The sequence below is a fragment of the Dysidea avara genome, chromosome 1 (assembly GCF_963678975.1).
Source record: "Dysidea avara chromosome 1, odDysAvar1.4, whole genome shotgun sequence".
NCBI lineage: Eukaryota > Metazoa > Porifera > Demospongiae > Dictyoceratida > Dysideidae > Dysidea > Dysidea avara.
The window spans coordinates 44,577,629-44,583,379 of record NC_089272.1 but is presented as its reverse complement, the minus strand read 5'-3'; positions in this window follow the sequence as shown (position 1 = coordinate 44,583,379).

Genomic DNA, 5,751 nt, shown 5'->3' with positions numbered 1-5,751 from the left:
AGAAAGATAAATAAGTTTTACTGGTACGTAGAAAAATACTTTGATATGCCCTGCAGGTTGAAATAGTAGGGGGACAATTTCGTGATTATCGATTTTTTTTTCATTGCGGACCCTACCTACAGGGTAAACCGCTTCATGGAATGAGTTGAAAATCATTTTGTAGATAGATCAACCATTGTAGGAGTGCCTTTTGGTGGTTTGAAAGCAATCGAAATAAAGATCATGGAGATATGACACGAAACCGAAGGTGTGTAACAATTGCGCGATCGAGATTCGTGAACAAAAATACCAATAATTTTCACGCCTACCAGGCAAACAGCTTAGAACAGTGAGCTGAAAATTGGTAAGTAGCTGGAATATTCATCGTAGAAAGTCCTTGCAGTAGTGCAGAACAATCGGTATACAAACCACTGACTTATGATTCCAAATCCAACTCCGTGTTGCAAATGCTAGATCGAGATACTCTAATAGAACAGTCACCCTAATAGAGCATTCAGCTAGTTTATGACTTACTCCATTATAGATTTCTATTACATTGCAAGTTATGCTGTAGGGAGTTCAGCAGCAACCAGTTAATATTGTAGACAGTTCAGCTACAAGCAAGTCACCCTGTAGAGAGTTCAGCTACAAATATATCGCTGTATATATAAGTCACATTGAAGAGAGTTTAGCTATCAATAAGTCATACACCCTGTAGAGAGTTCAGCTACAAACAATTCACTCTGAAGAGAATTCTGCTACAAACAAGTCTTCATGCAGAGAGTTTAGCAACCAAAATCCGCCATGTAAAGAGTTTAGCTTTACTAACAATTTACTCTGTAGAGAGATCAGTTAAAAACAAGAGAGAGCTCAGCTAGAAAACGTTACCTTGTAGAGAGTTCAGCTACAAACAAATCACCCGCAGAGAGTTCAGCTACAAGAAAAAATCACCTTGCAGCGAGTTCGGCTACAAAGAAACCATCCTATAGAGAGTTCAGCTACAAACAGATCACACTGTAGAGAGTTCAGCTACAAACAATTCACCCTGTACAGAGTTCAGCTACGAAAAGATCACCTTTAGAGAGTTCAGCTAGAAGGATCACCTTGTAGAGAGTTCAGCTACAAAAAACCACCCTGCAGATAGTTCAGCTACAAACAAGTCACCCTGTAGAGAGTTCAACTAGAAGAGGTTACCTTGTGGAGAGTTCAGCTACAGAGAAACCACCATGTAGAGTTCAGCTGCAAACAAATCACCTGTAGAGCATTCAGCTAGAAACATATCACCCTGTAGAGAGATCAGCTAGAAGAGGTCACCTTGTAGAGAATTCAGCTACAAAGAAATCACCATGTAATTAGTCCAGCTGCAAACAAATGACCTGTAGAGAGCTCAGCTACAAACAAATCACCCTGTAGAGAGATCAGCTAGACAAAGTCACCTTGTAGAGAGTTCAGCTACAAAGAAACCACCATTTAAAGAGTTCAGCTGCAAACAAATCACCCTGTATCTTTTTCTGCTTCCTGTGGTAAAGAGAAAAAAAAGATAGGTTTAAAAATTCCAAAAGTTGGCCATAAGCCGGCTTTGGGGTATACAAATACAAAAAGAAGTGAAATCTAATCCAAAACAGCCAAGCTGTAAAAAAAAGTGTGCGGCCCTCAAAAAGGCTATGGTGAAAAAAGATGTGAAATCCAAGGTGGCGGCCAAGAAATGGCTGTGATGGTAGGTTAATGGTAAAAATTTTAATAACGACAATTCAGGTGAATTTTGTGCCACTTGTCTAGGCACAAAATTCACCTGAATTGTCGTTATTAAAATTTTTACCATTAACCTACCATCACAGCCATTTCTTGGCCGCCACCTTGGATTTCACATCTTTTTGAGGGCCGCACACTTTTTTTACAGCTTGGCTGTTTTGGATTAGATATATATATATACCTGGAGATTTCTGTGGCTTATGATTGTTTTGAATTTCGATAGCTTATGTGGCTTTAGTTTCTAAATTTTAAATAAAGTTATATAACACAAATTTTAAATTGGCAATAACACATAATAAAATGATATCAATAGTACTACAGTAATAATAGCATCAGTAGCAGTGAAGTATGGAATAAATACCATAAATGTTACATTGAAATCCCATTTTCAATGAAACAAGATTACTATCACTAATTCCATTCTCTTTCTTTGATTGTCAAGCAATGGTTGTTAGGGTGTAGTTGCTAAGGTGCAAATATCAAATCATCCAAAACATTTCTCTAGATGGTTGATAGGCAACTAACAACATGGTTTCCTTAGCAACCATTGCCATTTAGATCATTTCTAAGTTTATATCGGAACATGTATCTTGACCCATAGCAACCACACTATAATAACTATTACTAAACAAAAATAGCTAAATTGTAATTACAACTTTCGCTGATATCAGCAAAATTGGGGACTAATTCATGGCTGTAATAGGGACGTGTGTATGGGCAGTGAAACAGGTGTGGTATTCTACAGGACATGGCATATATTATTATTTGTTGTATTCAGAGTTGCAATGCAGAGAACTTACAGTATACTGTAGTAGAGCAGCTAAGCAACAATTTATGATGAAATCATTCACTTTGTGATAAAAGCACCAAATTTTCTATGGAAGTTGAGTAAGGTACAGTGTATAGTAAGCCATTTGAAATATGGTGCCAAATCAAAATCATTGCCTTAGGGAAAATTTGGAAACTTTAAAACTAGGCCATAAGCCCATTTCTATTTGGTCAGGAAACCATACAAGTGTATTCAAAAAATCATTATTAATATTTTTATGCTAAAATAACATAGATATATTTCAAATTTACAGGTGCAATCAGAAAATATTGGTAAAATAATCCGTTTTTAATCAATTCTAATGTAACCAATATTTCAGTGTAAAAGTACAGGCACAATCCAACAAAAACAATAATTATGTGTACATTATTATTATATGCCTTGACCCTTCATGCTTCTTAACATTGTGAGCTAATGACCTGACAGACACCTCCCTTGATCAGCTTTTGGATATGGCCATCCCTTGCTTGTCTATGCAGATGCAATGTTTCTATTTTAAATTAATATTCAACACTTTATTTTATGGCTTACCAATACATTTTCTATTGGCTTTATTTGTCAGGTTCATTGCGCACGATATGATTGGTACTTTTAATGGCAATACAAAGTTGTATGAATCAAGCAAATATGTGACTGGATTTGCGAAAAGGTACCTTTTTCACACATTTGACATACCAGCAAACAAAATGATGTAATACTTGACTCCTTATACTGATTAACTTGCTCTTAGTCTCACACTGTAGCCAGATACTGTAGCTATATTCATTGAAAATTTCAAGCAACTATTTGTCATGAGCAAAAAGTTATAAAGCGTTAAAGTTCAAAAAATAGGTCAAATTTTGTGTGTGAAAAAGGTACCTTTTCGCAAATCCGGTCACATATTGTACCAAGTTTGGTATTTGTATCAAAAAGTGAACATTTTTTTGCTGAGCCACTCTACTATTACCTATAATTCACAAAATAAACAATTTTCATCTGCAAAACTAAATAATTATATCTAGTCATATTAATGTATGCAAAAAATGACTCAAAAAATTGCACAATAGTGGTTCTTATTAAACTATCACACAAACTGGATTAGTCCCCATGTACACCACCATGATCAGGGTGTGTGTTTTGTTGTTGTTTACTGGCACTCATAGGAACATAATCTGAAGATATTACTGTTACAGTATCTGGATTACAATGATCCTGATTCACAAAGTGTTGAGGCTCTACAGGAAAACAACAAAGGTTAAAATCAATTATGTATACAGTAATGTGTAATTTTAAGCCTTACTGTAATTTCCAAAACGAAGTTTGTATCGATATTTAATGAAGATCAAAACAATGATGGTGGCCATGATTAGCATTATCAACAGACCAATAGTTGGAATGATAATTGCTACTTTCTTGTGACCATGTAAGTGCCTACCACCTAGCACACAGAAACAATAAATATAATGCACTACATGTATGTACTGTACACTGTATGATTACTAGAAATACACCTTCACTACATTGTAATCTAACACAGATTTATGTAGGTGAGACAAAATGTAACACAATAGATAGAACCAAAACAGCATGCAGCAGCATTAAAGTTTTCTTCCTGAAAACTTTATTGAACCATATGAAATGTACAGTACATTTCTGACTTGACTGAGTTCTACCCTACACACAAATTACATCGAAATTTTTAATGTGGTTATTTTCATCAATTTTATTTTTGGATTCCAGTGCTGATAAATAAAATATTTGCTTTACGTGAGCTGATTTTCTTAGGGTGTGTTATATACATTTCTATAAGAATACAATAGTCCAGTACCATCATGATATAGCTTAAGTTAGTTTCATGTACATGCACCATGAGAATAACAATAATCATACCACATTATGAGCTTTTAATGCTGGTATTAGGTACAATTTGAAAGGTGGACGCTAAAGAACAAAAAAAATACCTGTTTCATAAATATCCTGAAATATACACTAATAGAACAATCACACAAAAGGTATGCACTTATGCACTCTTGCTATAGTAGAGACATTCTAACACAGCAGTCTCTACATTTGTGAAATAATTATTGCGACAGGATAACCATGCATGCATGACTTTTGAGCTTGAGACACAGTCAATGAGCAAGTTAATAAATTTTGACCAAAAATCAGAATATTAGCTAAATAGGTGGAAAATTAAAGAATAGGTTCATCTCTAGTCCAACACTTGGGAAGAAATGCTAATACTGTTACACATAGGAACTCTTCATTTATACAACAGCACATAATATTATGTATAAAATGTAATTTCTATTGTTCAATATACTACACTTGCACATACAGTGTTGTTGGGTACATGTATTTTGGGAACAAACACAAAATAAAAATAATGTGATAAACTACATGCCTTTAGATGGCTTAGAATAGCATGTATTGACCTGTAACATGTACAAGCTTTGTAAATCTGTAGTTTTGTAAGTTGAGAGTTATAATTCAGTGAGCATTACACTAGACACACTACTGTATCTGTTACTAGGTACTGTCTGTTACATTGGTTGGTATGGGTATTAATGCATGATTGTGTATATGGTACATAATTGCATACCATACTTCATTTGTGCATTGAAATTAATTTCATATAATAATTACATGTATATGCTTGAATGAATTTATTTGAGCTGCAGCAGTAATACTAGCAGCACAAACAAACAAAAAAAGGAAAGCACATGCTGTACATGTCAAAGTGTGAATCCCACACAAATATGCAGAATCTTTAATGATGATAATTTTTATTATGAGATAATGAGAATAGATCTATTCCAGTGTCACATACACACTCTATATACATATACCATGTCCATTTCTTGTCATGGTTGGTGCCACCAATTGACTACTCATAGTTGAAGTTGTTTTGGTCACTGGTGCAAAATAACAAAATAACTTACTGATTGGTGTGGTAACACCCCAGGCAGTGTGCACTTGATGGTTTTAAGAGGTGCACGCTGCCAGGGTACACCACATACTATAATTTCACATGATAATTTATACTGTATATGAGTACACATGCAGAAACACAGCGTGACTAATATAACAGTTTCCTAGCTATACACACTACCCTTCCACCACACCTTCTGTATATTGCATACTTTCGCCTTAAATAAACATTTTCCATCTAGTCAAAAAAGGTATAAGGTATGCACTATTGTTTCCATTAT